Source organism: Myotis brandtii, unplaced genomic scaffold, assembly GCF_000412655.1.
Source record: "Myotis brandtii unplaced genomic scaffold, ASM41265v1 scaffold686, whole genome shotgun sequence".
Lineage (NCBI taxonomy): Eukaryota > Metazoa > Chordata > Mammalia > Chiroptera > Vespertilionidae > Myotis > Myotis brandtii.
In genome coordinates this window covers 4,256,899-4,283,584 of record NW_005370683.1, presented here as the reverse complement: position 1 = coordinate 4,283,584, position 26,686 = coordinate 4,256,899, and the positions used below count along the sequence as shown (strand labels likewise).

At 39.1% G+C, this 26,686-nt stretch overlaps 1 protein-coding gene and 1 long non-coding RNA gene across 2 annotated transcripts in view; both read right to left on the bottom strand.

Annotated features, from left to right (window-relative positions):
• TMEM117 (transmembrane protein 117) overlaps positions 1 to 26,686 on the bottom strand; it is a 456,029-nt gene that overhangs the window by 410,700 nt on the left and 18,643 nt on the right. The gene's annotated exons all lie outside the window — the stretch shown is intronic.
• Positions 25,133 to 26,686, bottom strand: part of LOC106723975 — a 3,422-nt gene continuing 1,868 nt past the window's right edge. The window contains exon 2 of the long non-coding RNA XR_001359727.1: positions 25,133 to 25,210. This is a non-coding gene — a long non-coding RNA (uncharacterized LOC106723975). The remainder of the gene's footprint in view (positions 25,211 to 26,686) is intronic.

Here is a 26,686-nt window from a genome sequence, read left to right as displayed (position 1 = left end):
CAAGGACCTACAACCAAGACTACTCTACCCAGCAAAGCTATCATTTAGAATTGACGGTCAGATAAAGAGCTTCACAGATAAGAAAAAGCTAAAGGAGTTCATCACCACCAAACCAGTATTACATGAAATGTTGAAGGGTATTCTTTAAGGAAAGAAAGCAGAAAAAGAAAAAGATCAAAAATAACAACAAAATGTCAACAAATACATACCTATCAACAATTGAATCTAAAAATCAAAATAAATGAATAAGAAATCTAATGCACAGAATAAACTGGTGAATAAAATAGAATCAGAGGCATGGAAATGGAACAGACTGATGATTCTCAGAGGCAAGGGGGTGGAGGGAGTGGGAAGAGATTAAACAAAGATCTTATATGCATAACCTATGGACACAGACAAATGGATAACGAAGGTATGGGACAGGGTGGACCAGTATTACATGAAATGTTGAAGGGTATTCTTTAAGGAAAGAAAGCAGAAAAAGAAAAAGATCAAAAATAACAACAAAATGTCAACAAATACATACCTATCAACAATTGAATCTAAAAATCAAAATAAATGAATAAGAAATCTAATGCACAGAATAAACTGGTGAATAAAATAGAATCAGAGGCATGAAAATGGAACAGACACAATTCTCAGACAGAAGTGGGGTGGAGGCCGGGGGGGGGGGGGAAAGGGGGGGGGGGGGAGAGGGACATCTTTAATAATTTCAACAATAATTTTTTTAAAAAAAAAGTTAATGAAATAAGCCCTGGCCAGGTGGCTCAGTTGGTTGGAGCACTGTCCTGTACATCAAAAGGTTGAGGGTTCAATTTCTGGTCAGAGCAGGTTCATCCCTGGTCAGGGCGTGTATGGGAGGCAGTCGATCAATGTTTCACTCTTATCTCTCTCTCTCTCTCTCTCTCTCTCCCTCTCTATCAAATCAATAAAAACATATCCTCGGGTAAAGATTAAGAAGTTAATGAAATAAGAAGTAAAATAATGTTACTTGAAACATTAGACACACTCCAACGACTGGAAGCGTTAATTTATATTCCTTACATATGAATCATGCTTCTGTCTTGGTGGAAACAGATTTCCTTCCTAAGGGTCTATTACAGCCTTCATGTATTTTTTCTCTAGCCAGCTGGAATCAATTTCAATCTCGCTCAAGTGAGGGAGCCTCTTGGAGGCTTAGCAGCAGCTTCTGTAGCAATGTGGCTGTGTACCAGAATGCTCTCAATTATTCAAGATAACACCAAAAGACCTGGGGATAGATTACCCCCAATGCAGCGGAAACAAATTAACAGTTAGCTGAGTAAAATAAACTTGAATAAATGAATGTTTTAAACTGCGCATACTGATACAATGCCCACTGATGAAATCTGCAGAGAGGAGTCAGGGCTGTCCTTAAAATACAGCAAATGGGCACAAGACAATGATATAGAACCCAAGCTCTCTATGGAGAAGCCAACAGCCCACATCAGACCCAGATGAGGAGGAGGCAGGAAGTGCAACTCTGCACATTAGCTGCACACACTGGTACACTTGCCTTACCCAATAGCAAAATTTATTTATTGCTTTGGGACCTGCACCAGGACAGCTTGTAAAAGTTTGCTTCAGAGTGACATGGCACCCCCACTGACCTCACCAACAGGGAGCAAGAGAATTTTATACAGAACTAGAGGCCCAGTGCATGAGATTCGTGCACTCGGGAGGGGGGCGTGGAAACCCTCAGCTCAGACTGCACCCTCTTGCAGTCCGGGAGCCCTTGGATGTCCGACTGAGGGCTTAGGCACACTCCCCAGACATCCTTAGGACTGCTGCAGAGGCTGGAGAGGCTCCTGCCACCACCGCTGCGCTTGCCAGCTGTGAGCCCAGCTCCTGCGTTGAGCATCTTCCCCCTGGTGGTCAGTGCGCGTCATAGCGACTGGTCGTTCCTCCATTCGGTTGATTTGCATATTAGCCTTTTATTATTTAAGATTACATACAGAAATATATGGTGGTCACCAACAACCGCCACAGAAATTTTTCATTTCTGTATCAGCATTCAATTTCATTGACATCAAATAAAACACTTCAGTTATTTTTGCTTATAATTTTTGAAAAAATAAATCAAATCTGACTATTCATTAACCTGTTATCACTTCTTATGACACATTGACATTATAGTAATGTTTAAATTCTGAGAATAATTTCAGCATAGGCTCTAGATAAAACTATGTGCATCTAAAATATTAAAGTAATATTAACATTATAGAGTGTTCAAATACCTGATGTGGTAATGTTTGACAAACTTATTCACAAGCCAGTATGTATAATTAGCAATTCTGATTAGCATTCATAATTTAACTCAAATAGATTTTGTTTTTTGGCTAATCAAGTGTAAGCACAGCTTCCCAGGAATTCCTTTCAATATTTTCAAAATATCATTGGTACACATTTATAAACAGATTGCCTACTATGTTTAAGTCACTGTGTCACCATCTCTGTTCAGGAGCTTTCAATTGTGAGATCTTAGCCATGACCAATAACCATTTTTACTTTTCTAAATAAAGTACTTACTGTATTTTATTTTATTGTAAGAGAACATTTTTTGGTAAATCAAAGAGGTAGAAGAGGTAATTCCTAGAAGAAATGGGCTTGGGAAACAAGTTATGGAGGAAAAAGAAGGGTCCTGGGAGCTTGGGAGCGAGGAAGCTAATGGTAACGTGCCTGGGGCTGGGCAGGGGTAGGGATTGTGAAAAGAAGGAAACGGAAGGGAAAAGCAAGGCATGCTACTGGGAGGAATAGTGGGCTGGGTCCTCCATCCTAAGGGTTTTAAGGGAGGAGATTTTAGGGGAGGTCCCAGAGGAAGATCTCAATAGACTATGCAGGAGCTTTCCAGGTGTGCCCATTCTAAAGTACTTGTTTTACTCTAGTTTCCTAAATTACTAACACTTCTCATTCTAAAGTGATTTTATATAGTGCCATGAAGCTTTAAAGTTTCTACCAGGCTTTGAAATTTTTCCTTTTAATATTTACTGCTCTTCGTTGAAAAGGCAAAATTTCAATCAAAATCTCCATACATCTATCTAGTGAGCTACCAAAAGTACACAGTTAGCTGTATCCTATTTTGTCCATTCTTTTTTTATTCTATATTTTTAGCAAGTACAAAATTTGTTCCTTCCTCTTCTCTATTGGAAATTATAGATTATTTCTGAAAATAATTTCCTGAATTGATACATTCTTGCTATTTCATCTTCTATTTACCTCTTCTGAAAAAGCAGTTGTTTGACATGAACCAGGCCAGGATGTGAGCTGACTACATTTTCAGCAGCCTTTCCGAAAATGATTACCTCTGAGAATATCAATCCTCTGAGAACATCAGTAACTGGAGGAATCCCAATAGTTTAGCTCTTGACTTGTGTAAAACACAAAAACAAAAACCCATGTTATTAAGTTAACTATAACAGTCATCCTGACTTCAGGGCACACTGTTCAAAGCCCTGGAATTCCTCCGGGGACTGCAGAAAGCTCTCTAGTTTATAAAGCAGTTTTCAGAAAAGTTGGAGCAGTTTGCTAGGCTGTGATTTTTTTCTTTATTTTTGTTATTTATTATCTTTTTTATTTCAAAAATAAAACTTCTCTATTATAGCATGTGAACCAATACAAAGATGTATCAACACACACTGCCTAGGAGACAGTTTCAAAAACCTGAGTATATCCTTTCACAACTTTGTGGTCAAACAAATAAAATATATACATACATATAGTGTGATTGTGTGTGTGTGTGTGTGTGTGTGTGTGTGTGTTTCGCTTTTTGGTTTTACAATAAAAGAATCATCACCATATTCTGCAATTTGTACTTCTCACTTAGCATCATGGACATCACTTGTATCAATAGGTAACAATATACTTTTTCTTTTGTTGTTTTGATTGATTTTAGAGAGAGAGAAAGAAAGAGAGAGAAAGAAACATCAATATTGTGTTGTTCCACTTACCTATGCATTCATTAGTTGATTCTTGTATGTGCCCTGACCTGGAATTGAACTTACAACCTTGTTGTATGGGAACAATGTTCTAACCAACTGAGCTACTTACCAGGCCAAGGCTAAAGATATCCTTTTTATTTTGTTTTGTTTTGTTTTGTTTTGTTTTGTTAATCCTCACCTGAGGATACTTTTCCCATTTGTTTTTTTTTTAAAGAGAGAGGAAGGGAGGGAGGGAGGGAGGGGAAGAGAGAGAGAGAAACATCAATGTGTGAGAGACACCTTGACTGGCTGCCTTCCATGCACCCTGACCAGGACTGGGGGTCAAACCTGCAGCCCCTTGGTGCGTGAGCTGACGCTCCAACCCCTGAGCCACATTGGCCAGGTCAGGCTAAAGATATTCTTAATGGCTACATAAATTGTAGCATGGATGGTCTATATTTTATTTAACCTTTTTATTATTTTTGGTCCTTCACATTGATTTCAGTTATTTGCTGCTACAAGTCTCTGATATTGTGATTTATAATAAACCCTCATTATGTTAATGAAGGAACTTCTGAACCCCACCTAAGGATGGAGGATGGTTGCCAGAGGAGCCAACCAAGTGATGAAAGGGTTGGAACTTTCAGTCTCACCTTCCTCACCCCCCACTTCTGAAGGTTGAGTTCCATCACAAATGACCAGTGATTTAGTGGATCATGACTATGTAATGAAGCCTCTATAAAAATTCAAAAGAACTTGGGTTCTGAGAGCTTACGGGTTGGTGTGTAAATGTAAGTGCTAAAACAGTGGTATATCCTTTCCCCACGCCTTGCCCATGCATCTCTTCAGTCTGGTGGTTCCTGAGTTGTATCCTTTTAAAATAAACCAGTAGTCTAATAAGTAAAATGTTTTTCTGAATTGTATGAGCTGCTCTGGCAAATTAATTGAAGCTAAGGAGGGGTGTGTGAAACTCTATGATCTACAGCCAGAGTCAGAAGCCTGAGTTTGCAACTGGCTTCTGAAGGAAGCAGGGGTGCAGTGTGACCCCTTAACCTGTAGAATCTGATGCTATCTCTGGGTAGGAAGTGCCAGAACTGAGTTAAATGGCAGGACACCCTGCTGGTGTCTGGGGAATTGCTTGTTGATGTGTGGAAACCTCCCATAAAACACATTGGAAGGTTTGGAACCCCTAATAAAGACCCATTAGCAAGTCAAAAATTTGCATGTTCTTTGACTGGAAAATCCAATTCTAAGAATTATTCCTAAAGAAACAATTATGCAAATGAGCATAGATATTTTAAATGTGTGTATATAGATATTTGAACCTTCTTATAAAAGAGGAAAACAGGGAACACCCAAAAATCAGGAAAACTATTTATGTTAGATACATCTATGGAACACTAAGCACACACTAAAGCTGAGTGTGTATTATGTTGGTGGGAATGAAGGCTGGTGCAGCCACCATAGAAAACAGTATAGAAGATCCTCAAAAAATTAACAATAGAACTACCATATAATTCAGCAATTCTACTTCTGTATTTATTCAAAGAAAATGAAATCACTAATTTGAAAAGATATGTGCACCCCTATGTTCACTGCAACATTATTTACAATAGCCAAGATATGGAACCAACTTTAATGTCCATCAATAGATGAATGTGTAAAGAAGATGTGGTACATATATACAATGGACTACTACTCATGCTTGCCCCATAAGAAAAGATTGAATCTTGCCATTTGCAACACCCACATATACATGGATGGACCTTGAAGGTATTATGCTAAGTGAAATAAGTCAGAGAAAGACAAATACTGTATGGTTTCATGTATATTTTAAAAATTTTAAAAAACATAAACAAACAAAACAAATCAAACTCACGAATACAGAGAACAGACTAATGGTTGCCAGAGGGGAGGGAGGTTAGAGGATGGGTGAAATGAGTGACAGGGATCAAGAATACAAACTTCCAGATATAAAATAAATTAAGTTCTAAGAAAATAAATCTGAACAACTCATAAGAAAAAAAAGTTTTGTAACTTTTTATGTTGACGGATGGTGGCTAGACTTACTGTGGTGATCACTTTTCAGTGTCTACAGGCACTGAGGTTTTTTTTACACACCTGAAACTAATATAATGTTGTTTGTCAATTACACTTCAATTTTAAAAGATTCCAGTATTCTCACCAATAGAATATAAGCAGAACCAATGCATGCTACTTCCAGGCAGAGGTGGCGAGAAACAAGTATGACCTTCTCCATCCCTTTGTCTTTCATCTGGCTACTAGATATTAATGTTCTGGGTGCCCTTGAAAACCACATCTTGAAGGTCAGCCTAAGTTCCTGAATGATCCTAGAGATGACAGAACAACGCCAAGGGAAACTGAGTGGAGAGTGCAATGCTAGGCTGAGGCCAGCCATGGCACAGAAGAGGTGGGACACTGTGGGTAGGAACCAACAGACAAATCTGTCAGAGACTCTGACAGCCAGCTCAGCCAGGGAATACCACCACAGCTGCACAGTCTAAGAGAAACCAAGTCTTAAATTATATCTTTACCATAAATGTCAGCAAGACAAACAATAACCTGAATGAAGGGGCAAAGCCATGGAGACAGGATAACGTATTGGACACTATGCCAGTCATAAAAGGCACACTTTGCCCTAACCCCGAGGTCGCCAAACTGTGGCTCTCGAGCCACATGCAGCTCTTTGGTCCTTTGAGTATGGCTCTTCCTAAGCCTTAGGAGTACCCTAATTAAGTTAATAACAATGTATCTACCTATATAGTTTAAGTTTAAAAAATTTGGCTCTCAAAAGAAATTTCAATCGTTGTACTGTTGATATTTGGCTCTGTTGACTAATGAGTTTGCCAACCACTGCCCTAACCGGTTTGGCTCAGTGGATAGAGCATCAGCCTGTGGACTGAAGGGTCCCAGGTTCGATTCTGGTCAAGGGCATGTACCTTGGTTGCGGGCACATCCCCAGTAGGGGGTGTGCAGGAGGCAGCTGATCGATGTTTCTCTCTTCATCGATGTTTCTAACTCTCTATCCCTCTCCCTTCCTCTCTGTAAAAAACCAAGAAAACATTTTTTTTTTAAAGGCACACCTTTCTACCATACCCCCAGAGGCCATCTTGGAGACAGAAAGGAAATCTAAAATAATGATTATTATTATACCCATAGGAATAAAATCAATCAAAACTACAACAACTTAAGTTTGAAGAGTCTAAAAGTTTAAGCTGCCCAAATTATTCTACATTAAGCTTACCAAATGAGACTAACTGCAGGGGTTTTCAGCTGTGTGGTAGACTGGGATTTGTGGGCCCATATCATTCTGAAAAAACAAGTAATATATACTGGGAAGAGGAGAAGGGTGGGGCATAAAGACAAATGGCCTCCGATTTTTCCCCTTGCTAGTTGTTAGCCAAACCCAGTAATGGTGTGATAATTTGCCACTCTTCCTTTCAAAAATAAATAAAGCAGCCTAACATATTTTTGTTCTAGGCCGTGTCCAAATTAGATTCTGTGAAAATTAAGCAGCTAGATGATCAACTCTGCCAAAGCTGCAGTCAGGGGAAAATGATAAAGAAAATAATAAAGATTGAAAAATGAATTTATAAAAAAAAATTCTATTGGACATGATCCTGCATGGCTTTTAAAATAAAAATGAAAAATATGTAAGCCAAGTTGAACCACCTGAACTACTGAAAGCATAAAGCAGTAACATTATCTTAAAATATCATATGTGGATCTTGAAGTATTGCAAAAGAACTTATGCCCTAGCCCTGTGGTCGGCAAACTGCGGCTCACGAGCCACATGTGGCTTTTTGGCCCCTTGAGTGTGGCTCTTCCTAAGCCTTAGGAGTACCCTAATTAAGTTAATAACAATGTACCTACCTATATAGTTTAAGTTTAAAAAATTTGGCTCTAAAAAGAAATTTCAATCGTACTGTTGATAATTGGCTCCGTTGACTAATGAGTTTGCCGACCACTGCCCTAGCCGATTTGGCTCAGTGGATAGAACATTGGCCCATGGACTGAAGGGTCCTGGGTTCAATTCTGGTCAGAGGCACATACCTCGGTTGCAGGCTCCATCCCCGACCTTGGTCAGGGTGCATGGGGGTGGGGGGGTAGGCAACCAATTGATGTGTCTCTCTCATATCGATGTTTCTCTCTCTCTGTCTCTCCCCCTCCCTTCCTCTCTCTCTAAAAAATCAATGGAAAAAATATCCTCAGTGAGGATTAACAACAACAAAAAAATTTGTAAATTTGGTCTAGGGTTCTGAGCCCCCAGGACTGAAATAATAGACATGCAGCTTCTGTATATCCTGAAACACACAGCCAGCTCCCAGTACAGCCCAGGCTCAGACCTCCCTGCTGGTCTTCTTGCCCTACCAGACACTGAATCCTTTTATATGCATACATGCAGGCATACACACATACACTCAGAGACACATACCACATACACACATGTATATACACATAAACGACATACATACATACATACATATATACCACATACAGACATATACAGAGAGACATGTGCCACATACATGCATGCACGCATACATACACAGTGCATACATACATGCACACCACATACGTACATACCTACAACCACATATATATACATGCACACAACCACATACATATAATATATACAGAGAGATACATACCACATGCATGCATGCATATATACATACTAGTATACACACACATAAACAAGCACACACACATCTCCACCATACTTTTCCATCCCTTGTCCTGGTTTTTTTTTTAATGTTAATTTTTTCCTTTAATGCTGCAAAGAAACTATTTGCATTTCACTTTTTTAAATCATTTATAAAATACTTTGAGGCAACTTATATCTATCAAATGGTTGAGGCTAGCTTGTTCTTTACAGAGCAGAATTAATACAGTTTGTTTAACCAGTTCAGTTCCCTTGGGGATCTCCTATTACTTAAGAAACTAGAAGAAAAAACTTATCAAATATCAATGTTATTTACTAGTGAGAAAACGTAATTCCCACTTGCTTCCCCAGGGGGATTTTGGTCACCCTGGCTTCCCTCCATCCCTAGGCTCCAAATTGATATCACCATTACCCTTTCAGAAATGGGGGTTTGAGTGCCTGTAGATGGTAAAGAAGCCAGTACATTAGATAGAAGCTCAAATTAACTCAACTGCTATATACAGAGCATTTCTTGTGTGGCAAGTACCGACAAAGCACTTAAACTGAAAAACAAGTCAAGTTAAAAAGAACACTAAGAATGCAGGATCAACTATCCAAAAACCTAAGTAGATTCAAAACAAAAAAAAAGAGCAAAGATTGAGGAGAACAGACAGGCTGGAGGAGGCTATCTTCCAGGATTCAATTGGTCTACATCTATTTTAATAGCCTTTATCATATATTTTCTTTTTATATGGTTTATATCTTTTTGACCTCTGACCCTTGAAGAGAACAGACAAATTAAGTTTCATAATTTTTTCCTATTTATTGTGATGGAAAAGCAGAATGTTCTCTTGTCTTTTGCATTTTCATTCCCTCCTGTAATGTTATTAAGAAAGTTCATGTTTATTAGTCCAAAGAGAAAAATACCAAGGTGGGGAAAGCTATGATAGGAAAACAAGAACCAAATAGAGAAATAAAAAAAGGGAGTCAAAATAGAAGACTAGAGAAGAGTGAGTAAAAAAGATAGATGGATTTTTAAGCTCAGATTAATAGTAAACTAGCTATATCAAAAACAGTTAGCCCTAACCAGTTTGGCTCAGTGGATAGAGCGTCGGCCTGTGGACTGAAGGGTCCCAGGTTCGATTCTGGTCAAGGGCATGTACCTTGGTTGTGGGCACATCCATAGTAGGGGGTGTGCAGGAGGCAGCTGATCGATGTTTCTCTCTCATCGATGTTTCTAACTCTCTATCCCTCTCCCTTCCTCTCTGTAAAAAATCAATAAAATATATATTTTTTAAAAAAACAGTTATAACTCACTGGCTGTAATGATAAATGAGTAAAAGAGATGGTTGGGAGAATAAAAAGAAATGAAACAGAAAACAGTATATGCAAATAACTTTAAGGTAGAATAAAAAGAATGCAAGAAACAAAAATAAAATATAAAAAACTTAAGTGCTGATGTGGCAAAAGGCAAGAAACAAATTCTCAGAATAACAATAAAAGGAAAGAAATAAAAACTAACTGGAAAAAAAGAATACAGTAAAAATAGGTAGAAACAGTAAAGAGAGACAGAAACCTTCAAAAGGGTAAAATGAAAGAGAGCAAGTTTCTTTTATTTTTTAATGACACAAAATTAACAAAATGTTTTCCTGCCTCAGCATAAACCTCTGATTGTGGCTAATATTCCTGGCAAGCAAAAACAATAGTAGATTCAATATTTTCATTACATTTGGCGTTAAAAATAATTGTTAAATAAGAACTGCATTAGAGCTGTGAACATCTGAATGTGTTGGATGTGTTTGATTTCTTTCTATCATATATTTGAGTTAACAGAATTTCAGATATACTTGTAAAATCTAAATATACTCTCATATGCTAAAAGGTTTTGATTAAAGTAGAATCTCAAACAAATGACTGATTTTTAAATTAATCCCTATGCTACAGAGCACTTGTTAAATGTGCCTGCTTCTCTTGTACTAGGCTTATTAAAAAGAAGAAAAATAAGATTTTATTTCATTTTTAAACTGCGGGATAACACTGAGAATTTAAATTCATAAAGTATTGTCATTCAAAAAAAAAGGATAAAATGGAAGCAGTTTTTATTACAAACTACTGTCTCTGTTATAACTATTACCACATTTAATGACTCTTTGCAACATCTTTCTGTCTCTCTTAAAGCATTCAGCTCTACTGAGCACTCACTTCTTAAAATTTTGTTTCTCATGGCATCTTTGATGCAATTCTCTACTGGGCTTCCTGTGTCATTTTGACTATTGCTCCTACATTTTTAGACTCTGATTTTATAATCTATTTCAATATATTTTATAAAATGCAGTAAAATACTTCATCTGTGTCATCATTTCTTTTCTTTCTCTTTTGGCAAAATAAAATAAAAAACCATCAAAAGAAGAAAAGTAGGCTATAAATCTGTGGATATTAGAGAAATTGCATAATACCTATTAAGGGTATTAAGAATTTTAAAACTTGCTAAATTTTATTTCAGGACACAAGAATCAAAGGTATAAAAGTAGGCTATAATCTGTGGCTATTATGCAAATTGTATAATGCTATTAAGGGTATTAAGAATTTAAAAACTAGCTAAATTTTATTTCATGACACAATTTCTTTGTGCCATGAAGCAAGACATACTTGATGGTAGAGTAGGGAAATACATTAGTATCCTAAATATCTTAACTGAAAGATGAAAAAATTCAAAATTACCTTTATAACTGGGGGATTATCAACAAATCATGCTCAACCTCTTCTAATACAATATGTCATGAAATGACTCCTGATTTCCATTCTTGAGTAAGCTAATTCTCTAGTAACATTAAAGCACACACAAAAGCTCTGTCATGGAAATTATTTTGGAATTCTCAACTAAAAGTTAGCAAATAAGATGCCTAAAAGAAAGTATCTTCAAAAAAAGAATTTTCCTACTTCTTACTACCTGCTGTGTCACTGAGTTCCACAGCGGCCAAACAGAAGCAATGTCTTAGTCATAGGTCTTCTATGGTTAGAGGCAGACGGTTTTTTCACTTATTTTTAGAATAGTATTTGTGCTCATAACGACGATCTGTGCCAATGCTGTTTCCAAGCCAGTCCTTGATTACTACAGGATATAAGCCAAAAATGGAAAATGATGAGCCTGGAGTTGAGATAGGTAGCAGGTGGTTCTGAAGATAAGGAGCTTTGAAATGCCTTAGTCACAACTCACCCCAAGGAAGAGCAGAGATTGCCACACTCATTTACATCACTCACCTTTGAGCAATTATCATTTAAGATGAAGATTACATATTTAATAATTAACAAATATCTTCATGAAGAAATAAATAAATTAAGATAGGACCCACAAAGCTCATCAACTAATGTGTTTGGGGCCTTTTTTCAGAATAATACCTGAGTGAATTACTGAAGACCCAACAGGGCCTAGTACTGTGCTCTAAACACAAGAAAAAAAAGACTCCTCATAAGTGCTTAAATAACAGTATCTAACTAATCTTTTATGAAACATTAACTTCTTGCTGACATACATCAGTTATCAAATCAAATCAATAACAAGTCAATTCATTCTCAAGTATTGCAAAGTTGTTTTGTAATAGCTTACATAATTGTACTAAACACTAGTCACTGTTGTGCAGACAGCCAAACTAGATAGACATTTTATTCAGTTAATGTCCAGTTGCAAAACCGTGATACCAATGAGGATGAAGCTGCACAAAAGAGGCTGCTGCTTTGCATCTTCTAACATAATAGACACCTACCTCCATTCATTCATCACTCACAGGAGGGTACAGTGGGGATAAATGGTGATGGATGGAGACTTGACTTGGGATGGTGAACACACGATACAGTGTACAGATGATGTGTTGTAGAATTTTGCACCTGAAATCTGTAAATTTTGTTAACCAGTGTCACCCCAATAAATTCAATAAAAAGAATAAAAGAACAAAAAATATAAGGTTTATTAAACCCTGCAAAAAATGTAAGATAATGAGAGTTTATACCACAATAAATCATAGGATAAGGTTTGAAATAAATCTGAAGAAAATATAAGATATGACATGTAGAAATGCAAGAGAACAGACCATCTGAGTGAGAAAGGCAGAAAAGAATGAGCAAGGACAGGGACAGGGAACAGAAAACAGTCCAACTGGGCCTCATAGCTAGGCTTTACCCATCGTAAACTACATTCTATTCTGCACTCAGAGATAACATAAGAGTGAGACACTGATTAATTGTTCATACCAACAGAGTACACATTTGAAAGCATGTCCCAGTTTTCTCACAACTTTCTGTCACCAGTGGACAGAAAACAGCCAGAAATATTCAGTTCTATTGTATATGTTATAGAAAATGATCATTCCTGAAATTGTCCTCCATGTCCTCCATACCACCATATACATGTCTGACAAATAAGTTATTTGTAAAGTGCTTAGAATAGAGCCAAGAACATAATAAGTACTATATACGTATTAAATAAATTAAACATAATGAATCCCGACTCCCCTTTTTCCTTAGGGGATAATACTAAGTCCTCAAGACCACTAGAATTGAAACCATTTAAGCCAGGACATTTCTCTATGGACAGCTTTTTAATAAAGAATTCCATTTCTTGAGTAGATACATAGCTATTCAGATTATTTCTCCTTATGTCAATTTTGTTAAACTCTGTCTATTGAGGGTTGGCCCTTTTCAGGATTTCCCTCATTACTTTCCAACTGCTGTGCCATCCCTGAATTCTACTTTCTGAGCCCACAAATCAGGTGAACTGTGGCTTTCTATTGGGATTAGAGCTGCCCCCATGCTACTGCACTGGGGAGTACCTTCAGGGTTAAAACAATATACACACGGATCTCACCAGTACAGCTCTCTTTAATCAAGGTTGTATCTTCTCTTGTTTCCGCCATCCTTTGGTCATTCTCCAATGCCTTAAAATAGTTGTCTTTTGGGGGGGGAAGGGGCGGTAAGGGGTTATAATTTTTATCTACAGGAAGATTACTCTGATACGAGTTACTTTATATTACTAGAACTAGATTCTCATACATAAGGAATTTGTATTGAACAAGCATGAGTATACAGCTAGACATTTCAAACTCAGTGTGTCCAAAATAGAACCTTGACTTTTCATCCCCAAATCTTAAATGTATTGCCCACATCCAATTCAACATCCTATCCTGTGGGATCAATCTCCAAAATGCATTCTAATTCCACCCACTTCTGTCCATCTCTGCTGTTACCAGCCTGAGTCAAATCGCCATGCTCCTTCCTTAAATTAACACAGAAATTCCCTAATAACCAGTTAGAAGTTAGTCTTCCTGCCTTCATTCTTTCTCCTATACATTCTTTACAGAGCAACCCAAAAAGTCACTGTAAAAGCCTAAATAAGACCATGACATTCCTCTCTTCAAAACCCTAAGACAGCTCAGCCTTAAAATGAAATAAAATGCCCTTACCTTGATCTACCACATCCTACATCACTCACTCTTACCTACTTCTTCCTCTCCCTCCTCCCTCCTCAGGTCCCACAAACATCCTTGATGTTTCTCAAGTTTACCAAATATTTGCCACTCGTGGATGTTTTCATTTGCTGTTCCTTCAATTTGCAGTGCACTATTTCCAGATTTTCACTTGGCTAGTTCCTTCTCACCATTCGGGTCTTGTCCAATCTAACATCCTCAAAAGGAGCTAATCCAACTACCCGATTCAGAGTGCGACCACCCCAGGCATTTAGCATCCCAGCTCCCTGTCTTGTTTTCTTTATAGAATACATCATTATCTGAAATCATCTCTTTTTTAAATTGTGTTTAATTCTGAAATCCTGTATCAGTCAGGTTAGGCTAAGTTATGTCACAATAACAAACAATTCCAAAACCTCAATGTGTTTAAACAACCAAGGTTTATTCCTTTGTCAAGCTACATGTCCATTAGGGTCAGCTAAGGACTCTACTCCACACTGCCTTCACTCTGGGACTCAAGCTAACAGAGCAGCAGCTTCTGGAACACTGCTGGTTGCCGAGGAAGTGAGGGGAGAAAGCTGGAGGATCTTGCATGTGCAATCAATGCTCTAGCTTAGAAAGTACCGCATGTCACCCCACTCACAGCTAACCAGCCAGAACGCATCACAAGACCAGAAGTACAATCCTACCATGTTGCAGAAATGGGTGAGATAGAAAACTATAGTGAATTGCATTAATGACCACAATTATTTATATTTCCCCCACCAGAGTGTACAACATCTGAGAAAAAATAACCTTAAGTGTTTTGTTGTTTTTATTATCCCCAGTTCCTAGAATATAGGCCTCCAATATAACATGCACTCTAGAAATACCTCTTGAATGAATGCATAGCATCTCTTCTATTAACCTTTCCTGAATTTCTAAGTCTAAAATATCTAGATTTTTCTCACTGAAGATCTTCCTCTACCCACTGCTGATAGTTTTCTGAAAAAGAGCAAAAATATTCTTCCTTCATATTCAATTTGCTCTGCCATCTAGAATTAGAGTAAAATCTGTTAAGTAAATTCTCTGTCCTGATTTAAACATAGATTGTTAACCGCTTGTGTTTACAAAATTCAGTGGAGGGGAGCGAGTCCAGTAATCTGTTTAGGCTCTAAACAGAAGCAGGAGAGCAACCTAGAAATAAATGGATGGGGTCATTTTTCAGTTAGCTAAACCAACAGACTCGTGGCTGGGGTTATAATGGGGGGGGAAATGGGAAGCGCTATGAACCCCCATCTCTACAGCCTCCCCACCTCATATGGACAGAACGTCTATTTTTACTCTGAAAGGATCTGAGAGTCAGAACTTTAAAAACTAACAATGAGGACTGCCCCACGACTGCTCCTTGGGGACCCTCTTCCTTACCTCCACTGCTGAAAATATCATTACAGAGTTAGCTCTGCTGGCGGGGATGAGGGACAGACACAGAGTAGAGACACTCTTTAAAAGCATTAAATAACACCATTTTTTAAAGCAGCTTTCTTCACTTCTGTGTCTCACCGGTTGGATGGAGGTGGGGTGGGCACCCCCATAAAGTAGCCATAGTTGGAAGTTCAGAAGAATAAAGAAACTGCCAGAATAAAAATCTTTGATTGTGTATTATTTCAGAGTAAACTAAGAAGGAGGGCTCAAGGGTTCTGCTAAAACACCAATTTTAAATACAGTATGTCTATACTAGACACTAAATTCTCAAAGTGATATACATGTATTTGTTTATTAGTGTTTTTATTTTCCTTTAAGAGTAAAGGACTTTTTCCAATGACATGTCTGTGATTTGCTATCCCATTTCAACCCCACTGGGCTCCAGCCATTGGCCTCTGGCTAGTCATCAAACACTCAAAATACAGGACTGCCTGGGCTTTGACAGTCGCCCTGGTCTCTTCTTGAGTAGTTTCCCCCTAGAAAGCTATTTGGGCTGTTCCTTCATCTCCTTCAGATCTTTGTCAAGCATCTCCTTATCAGAGATGGAATTCCTGCAATGTCCCACACCCCACCCTGGAATCCTCAACTTTGTTTGTCCCCACAACATGTATAGCCCTCTGATTTAATATGTAATGACTTCTTCGTTATCACCTGCCTTTTCCCACTAGAATGGAAGTTCAATCAGGGCAGGGGCTTTGTGTTATTCAATGCTGCATTCCCAGAGCCTAGAAAATACTCAATAAGTATTTATTGAATGAACAAAATATATTTATTAAAGCTGTGTTATTAAGGCTCCAGCACTTTGCAAGTGAATTGAGACAAATCAATGGGCATAATCCAAAAGAGTGAACAAGTTCAGGTAAACACTAAGCTTCAAAAAAGAAATTCAGCACCATCAATATCTTTACAGCTTAATGGATTTATCTGTGAATGTAAGTCTTCTTTTTCTTAGAGTCTCTTTTAGTGTTGCAAATAATCAGAATAATACATTCATTTCTTTCAGCAAACAGAGAAAAGAAAGTAGGATGATCTAATGATAACTTAAGGTTCCAATTTTAGAAACTGACTGATATGCCTTATGTTCAGTAAATGATGGGAATGGGCTCAGGGAACAGAAGTTCTTAAAGTGAAGATGGCATTTAAAAAAAAAAAGAAGAAGAAGAAGAAGAACAGCATGCTTGAGCTATCAGGTCTTCCTCCACACCCTTGCTTCCTTCCTTCCTTCTCCTCCACTCCATCCTCACTGCCACTTCCAAACAGGAGCCTTCGTCACCAGAGGTCATGAGTACCCTAGGTACTGCAGCACACCCACCCCCCTGCCCAAATGCCAGTCATCCTGCATTCATCTTCCTATTTTGATTCGGTCATCCTTGTGATCAAACATGTTTACTTTTCTTCTTTGACTTCATATATACTGTGGTTTCTTTTAACAACAAGCTTATACAGTTTTTGTAATGTAAAAGGGAGGGATGACGTGCTCCATTGGCTTCCCCAATGTTTTCAGAATTTTAAGCTCCTTAACTGAAATCCACCTCCCTCCACAATTTACCTTCAACTTCCCTTCCCTGTCTCCACGGGACCCAAATCTGCTGACCCAGGAAAACTGCCCCATTCACACTCTACCCCCAAACCATTTGTCCTTTCCTTGTCCACAACATTGTGCCCGCCATTCCTAGAACTGTTCTTTGCAATTGATAGGTACTTGATATGTTTGTCAGTGATGATGCTGAAAAAGGGTACAGTTCAAGCAGAAATAAATTGGGAAGAACAAGAAACCGCTCTATATTCTTTCATGAGATGGTCGGTCAAGTGTGGCCACAAGAGGGGACAGAGAAGGAAAACACCACTCATTCCTAGAGAGTCCGAGTCACTGCTTGCCAGGAAGGGGCCACATTGTGAGTAGGAGGCATGATGGGGCAAGGAAGCAGGCTCAACAAGGCAAGCAGGGAGCCAAGAGTTAAGGACCCACAGGCAAGTATTTTTATGTGGGGTCAGGAGGACACAAGGGAAAGGTACAGGGAGATTTCACTGGTGTGTTTGAATGTCACTAGGTCACAGATTTTGGGGGGCAGGGGAACAAGAAGGGAAAACCTTATACTGGTAAACCTGGTCACCTGGGCAGGGTGCTCACAGCCTGTTTGAGGGGATGCTGAGGCAGCAGAAAAATATGAAGTTTAAAAATTTATAATATGAACATTAGCTTCCCTGGGCTATCGAGAGATAAGTTCAAGCTCACCCTTCTCAGGTTTAAGTGTGTACCAGCTTGTCTTCTCTTAGCTGGTCTGTCCATGTCAATGGGCATGTCCTCAGGGACACACACAGTATTATAACAAGCATGGACCAGCCCAGGGAAATCTTGATGTGTAATCACATTCCTCTTGAAAAGAGAGAATGTGAGGTTGCTGATGGCTGCAAGGACAGAAAGCATTGTGTGGAGACCTTCTGGGTCAGCGGCAACGACGGGCTTTGTCCTGGAACTGCTCAACTTCTTGCCAGGTCAACTAAACGCCTTTCCTTACCCAAAAGAGAGGTCTGGTCAGGCAGAGGGTGGTGCCAGAAAAGGTCCCTGAACACAGACAAAGTGGAGCGAGCTGTAAGGAGTGGCCTAGCACAACCCAGCCCTGAGGCCCACAGGCTCGCCGGCTGCCAGCTCACCATCTGGGATGCCTGAAAAGGCACCTGTCTGGGAATCAGGAGGTTTCCATTTATGTTCCAATTTTACTGCTGGCTATTGTCGTGACCTTGGAGCCAAGCGGATCAACCCTGGACAGTTCTGTTTACCCATCAGCAATAAGTCTGGGCCGTGACCAGGACAAAAATACAAATCAAAACCAACAGAACTGCTTCGACCACCATCGATACTCAAGATCAATACACAGCTGCAAAGCCACCACTAGGACACAATTACAGTTTGTCTGTGGAGAGGCCATGCACCCCTTATTCCAGCCTGACCCTGCGAATCCCCTAGGTTTACTTCTAATGGCCTTTGTTCCCCCTTCGCTCTAGAACCCTGCACAGCAGGACAGCTTCCAGAACAGAACACTCTCCTATGTTCTCCCAGTGACCAGCACTTACCCTATGGACCAGCGGTTCTCAACTTGTGGGTCGCAACTCCTTTGGTAGTTGAATGACCCTTTCACAGGGGTCGCCTAAGACCATCCTGCATATCAGATATTTACATTACGATTCATAACAGTAGCAACATTACAGTTATGAAGTAGCAACGAAAATAATTTTATGGTTGGGTCACAACATGAGGAACTGTATTTAAAGGGCCAGAAGGTTGAGAACCACTGCTGTGGACCTACATCTCCCAATGATGCCAACTGCTAACATCCTCGCTTGTTCATCACACCTCCCAAGCAGCATAATACTTTAACCCAATGAGAACATCTTTAAGAACTGGTTCTAGTTATAAAAATTAATGAAAGAAAAGAAACAAAACAGGGAAAACTTTTGTCAGTGTCCTCTCAAACCACACTCCTCTTCCCCCAGGACTATTTATTACCTGAACAACAAACAAATGGAGTATGAGCAATGTGGTATTAAAGAATTAAGCCATCAAGCACCCTTCACTTCCAATTTTACTCTGTATTGTTGAACCAGCTGTCAAGTTCCACACTGGCTAGTTCCCTTGCACCCACTGGTGAAGTGGCTACTCTTGCGTGGGTATGCCTGCTACAATTCCACTTTCATAAGAAATTTCTACCATTTCCTTCCATAGGTGGGAAATGAGGAGTGGAGGCAATGATTGGACCTGGTAAGGAGGGGGTGCCTTGGCCCCTGAATGACTCATCTCTATCAAGTACAGTAAAAAGTAGCTAGAAAGGTACCTGGTTAATGATTGCTTAATGACAATGCTCTACCCTGAGTTGGTGTTAGCAAGTCCTTGAGGTATCCTTTTTTAAAAAAAATATATTTTATTGATTTTTTACAGAGAGGAAGGAAGAGGGATAGAGAGTTAGAAACATCGATGAGAGAGAAACCAGCTGCCTCCTGCACACCCCCCACTGGGATGTGCCGCAACCCAGGTACATGCCCTTGACCGGAATCGAACCCGGGACCCCTCAGTCCGCAGGCCGACGCTCCATCCACTGAGCCAAACCAGCCAGAGCTTGAGGTACCCTTTGCCAGTGTTGGCATCCTCTGTTCTGCTGGAACTAGAGCACCTGGGGATCCTTTCACACTGATGGCTACAGCTGACTGCCCGTCAGTGCTAATGGCTGGGAGACACACTCTGCACCTCATCGGCACCTACTCAGCAGGTGTGGGAGGAAGTGACTGCAAACCTGGGGATTTCCAGCCTCCCCTTCCTTTCCTGCTCTATGAGAGAGAAGAACATTAAAGTTAGAGGGTGAGGCAGCGCCCTCGGCAGTCCCGGATCTGTCTCTTGCATCAATAGTGCCAGTGGTTCTCATCCTTCCTAATGCCGCGACCCTTTAATACAGTTCCTCATGTTGTGGTGACCCCCAACCATAAAATTACTTTCGTTGCTACTTCATAACTGTAATGTTGCTACTGTTATGAATCGTAATGTAAATATCTGATATGCAGGATGTATTTTCAGGAGTCTCGACCCACAGGTTGAGAACCGCTGACGGAACAGACCCAGGGACGCCCCTTCTTCCAGCCTCTGGCCACTCTCCAATCATCACCTTCAGAACCACCTCTGGGGCCAGCCAACATACCGGGGTTTTTTTCTACCTTAACTCCTTATTGCCAAACAACCATGAGCTCCCATATTCGTAATTATTCCACCACCGAAGTGGAGGCTGCGGTCAACTGCCTGACCAACCTGCATCTGCGGGCCTCCTGGACCTACCTCTCTCTGGTCAACCCACCGTGTGGCTCTCGAGGGAGTGGCCACTTCTTCTGAGAGTTGGCAGAGAAGCACAAAGGTGCTGAGCATCTCTTAATTTTGCAAAACCAGCACTGTAGCCGCACTTTCTTCCAGGATGTGCTGAAGCCTCCCAAGATGAGTGGGGCAAAACTCAGGGCCATGGGAGCCACCCTGGCCTTGGAGAGGAACCTGAACCAGGCCATTTTGGAGCTGCAGGCCCTCATCTCTGTGAGTTCCTGGAGAACCACGTCCTGGATGAGGAGGTGAAACTCATCAAGAAGATGGTTAACACCTGACTAACCTCGGCAGGCTGACTGGCCCCTGGGCTGGGCTGGGCGAATATCTCTTCCAAAGGCTCACCCTCAAGCGCAACTAGGAGCCTGTGGAGCCCAGAGGCCTTTGAGAGGCCCCTCTGCATCCCCTGGTGTCTGGCTTTTACCTGAGCCTCTTCCCGAAACTACTAGTCATTCTTTTAACCACCCTGAAGCCCTCTCCCATGCATTGGACCAAATGAAACAATAAAGCTTTTTGCAGAAAAAAAAAAAAAAGTTACAGGATGAGGGTTTTGTAAAGGGCTGCCAACTTCAAAAACTCTTAGACATCAAATTTCCCTGGAAGAGGGTTATTCCTCGGGGATCAGTTTAATGCTAAACATCAATCATTTCCCAACTTACCTTTCCTAACCTCTCATATCAAAAACTTTGCTTCTTTTCTCTATGTTAAAGGCCACTCCAAGCATTGGAATAACATCTTTCTCTAACTTGAATGCTGCTGTCACTTCTGATTCTAAAATGATTTTACTCTACAAAAACGAATTATGGGTTGACAACTCAAGTGTCAAGACAAACAAAGACTCTGGCACTCAGTTACACTGGCTGAGAATGAAGATGGCCATGAACATTTAAATAATGGCTATCATGAGTATCAAATACTGTATTTTGAGAGGATTTAAAACTACAGGTATTCTAAGTAACATTTGGCTACATATATAGCATTTCTTCAAGTAATTCCTTCAAAATGAAGTCCTTATCACCTTGATTGTATATTCTTAAAATAATTGTTGACAATCATTCTGCGTAGTAATAAATATACACTTATTTAAAATTACTATCAACTATCAGGATAAACTTGAGGATTATTTATACTATTCAGCTACTTATATCTCAAATTAACACAAAAGAAGTCAGATCATACTCATATCATTGTATTAAATGGTTTTCCTTCCTAAATTATGATTAAATTTATTTCTTTGTGCTTTGGATATTCCTATATCACCAGGACTATTTTGCCCACACTTTCTGGAATGTTTCCTATTTTGAATTGATAAAATCATATGTGTAGCTCAAACACAAAGAAAAAAATTTCAAACGAGGTGTAAGCTACTAGTAAGACAATATAACACAAACCAGCACTTAGCTTTATTAAATTCATTCAATGACAAAACATTATTGAGTGAGTTACTTGGTATTTTATGGAAAAGAGCCTTTTGTTAAAATAAAACAAAAGAAAAAAAATCTGAGAATTTGTCTTCTCAAATGTCTGGATGTGTTGAGAATGCTTTATTCAGAACTTTCTGTTTAAAACTAGAAGACATAAGTACACAGAAAATAGCGTACTCCTTAATATTTTGCATAATATAAATATAACAAAAATACACTTTTAACATGTATATTTCATAGATGCCAGGTTATCAGTCAAACCATTCTTCTTTTTTTTTATATAATGACATGCTTCTAAAAAAAGAATCATGATTTCTATGCAGCTGGTATTGAAGCATCCATCCTATATAAAAACTGTTGTTTGAAATTTTAACCCTGCTATTTCTGGCTTCTGTAAATGCTTGCTGGCTTAAATAATAAGGATAATAGACTACTCCCCATTTCAGAGAGGCCATTAAGCCTTCCCCAGATGAAGTTATCAGTGCTGGCGTCAGGCCAAGCCTTTGGTGGAGGTCTCAAAGCCCCAGCACATAGGGACCTTTAAGAACTTGCAAAGGGAACCGGAAAAACCCCATATTTGGGAGACAAAGAAGGTAAAATCGTATAAATATGAGAAACTTCGTGTGTGATTCCACCCAGAATTTGAGATACATTTTCCTCTGGGCCCGCGCGTAATAAATGTAACTCCATCTCTCTAAGCGTTGCTTGGTTCTTCTCTGGTTTTTCGGTAACAGTATCTTGGGGGAACCAAAGATATATATGAAATATTGCTTATAGTCAAGCCTGGGCCCATAATTCTGAAATCCAAATGACTCTGCTCTTTTAACTGATTTGTTGGCAACACCTGGCCAAACCTGAATTCATTTGGCAGCAAAACCTAACCTGCGCAGATTTGAGGCTGTTTATAGGCTTTATTTATGTCACTTCATGTGAATATGTATATATTCAGCTACAGATATATTAATGAGTTTGATGATGGAGTATTTTCTCAGCTCCGTAGGGTGAGCTACTAAATGTAAGCACATGCACTGGATTCTGAAAGATATCTGATCTCAAGGTTTGAGTAAGAAATGGCAGGCTTGGATTAAATTCAGTAAACCCACACTGTGCTTTTCTGAGGATCATTCAAGGTAAATGGGCCATTGCCTACATTCTCATTACCAACCCATCATTTCCTGAACTCATTATCCTCTGTAACTACATTCTCATAATGACTTTGTCTCTTTTCTTAAGATAATCATTCCTATAGTCACCCAGCCCAATCTTCCTAGTTCCCAGTAATTTCACCCTTACTCTCAATGCCTCCTATCCCATCAGTTGTTGAAGGTTCACAGGTTCCATATATCCCCAACCTGCTACCCACCATCCACCTACATTTCAAACTGACCAGAACAATCTCAAAGCTGAATGACTGCAAGAGGCCCCAAAAATAATTGCCTACTTCCTTTCTACTCCCCTAACCTCTTCCTCACCAACTCCCACCAGATTCTGCTTCAAGATTAATCTCATCATCATCCTCCATCTTGTTCAAATACTTTCCTTGATTCAAATGCCACAATGGAAGAGATAAAGTATGGGACTGGCATTGAAAGACCAAAGAATGTACAGCCAGCCCACCTTTCTACTGCACCTCCTGCTCTTTCCTAACACAAACCTTTCACTCCAGTCAAAATAAGCATGACCTCAGTTTTTCCTCACTCCAAAAAGAGCTAAGTTGTTCTCATCTCTTTTGCTCACACCCTCCACACCATGACCTGAAATCTGTGAAATTCTTTGCATTACATCCGTTATAATCTCACTCATACTTCCGACTCATCCCACACTGGCAGCAAAGTTTTCTTTTGCCTTCCTGGCCCACCATGATCTCTCTTCTTAAATCCCCACAGCTCTCACAGTCTGTACTATTCATTTGATACTTGATATGTACTTTCTTGTATTATCAGAGTAATTAATTTTTCACATATATGTATCTTGTCTCTTTAAACAGATTTTAAATTCCTTCAGAGCAGAGACCATGTCATAGTTTATGAATGAGCAATGAATACCCTTCTATAGCTTACAATAAAAAAACAACATTGGCAAAGTCCACATGAAAAAAACAAAGGAACATTAATATTTCTTCATTCAAATGTATCAAACACTACTATGTTCCTGGCATTGTTTTAGTCATTGAGGATTAAATGATAAGCAATACAACATAATCCCTGCCCACCACCACCCTCCCCCCCAGGCTAATGGTATGGCTAGGGAACCATACATTATTTATATAAATAACTATATACACATATGTATGTGTTTTGGAAAAATACTACGCAATACTAAGAGGTTCAGAATCATTATCAAATGTGATACCTGTCAACTCAATCTGAGCTGGCCTTCCTTCCATCCATGTTTAAAAAAAATAAAAAAGGCAATTAACAGAGGTTCATGTTAGGAAAAAAAAGGGGGGGACAAATAGCAGGAGCAGTTTGTTGGAGAAATATATTTGTTTCAATATTGATGTTCTAAGATTCATCCTTGAGTAAAGTAATTCACTTGGAAAGCATTACTTAGACCTTGTTTATTTTGCCCTTCGTGGAATTTTCACAGATTACAATATACAACTGCTTTTATGCTCAAAAGCCATATTATAAATTTTGTGAATGTCTGCACTAAGATACAACAGTATGAAGTCCATTTCTGCATTTCCCACTCACCATTCAGTGCTTCCTGTATCAAGCAAAGAAAAAAAATTCCTTACCAGAATTTAGGGTAAGGAAATCCCAGAATTTAGTGCAAAGAAAACTTCCCCTGTGAAATTTGTAATTTTCATCATTTCTGATATTCAAAGCTATGTAATATATCACATTTCTCTCTTTTTGTCCAGGCTCCAAGGAAGCTCAAAACTAGTAAGGTAACAAAACTCAAGAAATCAAAACATATTTGATTTTCCTTGTTTTCCATGGTCCTCATTTTCTATTCCTATTGTATTAAGCATATGTGTTGTTGTAAATCATTTCAATTCCTTTTTGGAGTAAAAATTATTTCTTGCCCAGCCAGTGTGGCTCAGTGGTTGGGTGTCAGTCTATGAACCAAGAGGTCATGGTTCAATTCCCGGTCAGGGCATATGCCCAGGTTGCAGGCTTGATCCCCAATGTTATTATTTGGTACAATTCCTACTACAAATTACAGACCATGAGAGTTTCATGTTGTTCACCAAAATAGCCACAACATTGTAATATTTATATCACATTAAAAGATAAAATTTATAACCAATGAACTGGATTAAATTATATGCTCACAGAACATTTGCTCTTCCTCGTTTTTTAAATAAATATAGGGTTTTTTTTGTTGATTTCAGAAAGGAAGGGAGAGGGAGAGAGAGAAAGAGAAACATCAATGATCAAAGAGAGTCGTTGATTGGCGGCCTCCTAATGAAGAGAGCGAATGCCCACCTAAAATTGGCAATATTGTGTTGTCCTTTTGGAGTCTTTTAAGAAGAGACTTTCCATCATAAAATAAATAAGGGAAGACTCACAAGTTAATTACATGAAAGAGGTAGTGGCATTTTATTTAATATTTTTATTTGGCATTTCATATTAGAATGACAAAAAAACTGTTTAACTGATCTCACAAAATGATTGTTTATTTTGTAAACCATTCCAATATCTATTAACAAATATATCTGTGCTTGCAATTAACAATCCCATCCTCTAAACTTATATACCCCATCATCACCATCAACTAACCACAAGCTTATGTGAACAATTTGTTAAAGGTTTAAATATGGCCTTTAAAAAAATGAATTGTGTGTAAGTGCTAATGATTTGGGAACAAAGGTGAAAACATTTATCACATTCCAAGCCAATAAGAACAACGAGTATGCTTGCATTAAATTTTGGATTCTTTTCCACAATGTTGCATGGCTGCCAGTTCCAGAGTACCCTGATGTACTTGATGTACTTTTTTTGGTGCATGTGGACAAAAGTGGAAGCCAGGGGGATGACAACAGACAGAAGGAAGTTAAAGAAAGCATCCCAGAAGGCATAATGCTTGAACTTGGATGTGAAGAGAAAAGAGAAATTCACCAACTTAACAAGGAGGGGATGAGCATGATGGGTATGGGATGGCACACATGCAAAGGCAAGAAGCATGCGAGACTATTTCTGAGCAACCGGGATCTCTCTTCTTGTCCTCTCTAAGGTCACTTTTTCTACTTGTGTCCTAAGTCACAGACTAAAGAAACCTTCAGAGATGCTGTCTTTCTTCTATATCTTTGTTTACACTTCAATCTAGCTTCTTTCCCACAGGTTGGAGAATCAGCAAATAATTCTGCATAGTGTAGAATGTCAAGAGATCAGGTTTGAAGTCAGGCAGGAGTAGATCATAATAAGCTTTAAATATCAATCAAAGGAGTTAAGACTTTATTCTGTAAGTGACAGGAGACATTTAGCCATGTAGAAAAATTATTTCGGTAGCAAAATCCAGAATGAATTATGAAGGAGAGAACTCTTAGAAGCATATGATCGTGAGTGAAGGAAGAAAGAATGGCCATTAAGGAAGATGAAGGGAGATAACAGGAGTAGACAAGTTTCAAGTTTATTAGAAAATTCAATCAGGAGTCTAGTTATCTACTTATCATCAAAATTTGCAAAAGGTTATCATCTCTTCTTCTCTGATACCCCATATAATTTTATAGACTTTTAGTAAGACTTTTAACCTACCCGGTGTGGCTCTGATGGTTGAGCATCAACCTATGAACCAGGAGGTCACAGTTCAATTCCCAATCAAGGCACATGCCTGGGTTGTGGGCTCAATTCCCAGTAGGGGACATGCAAGAGGCAACTGATAGATGATTCTTTCTCATCATTGATGTTTCTCTCTTTCTCCCTCTCCCTTCCTCT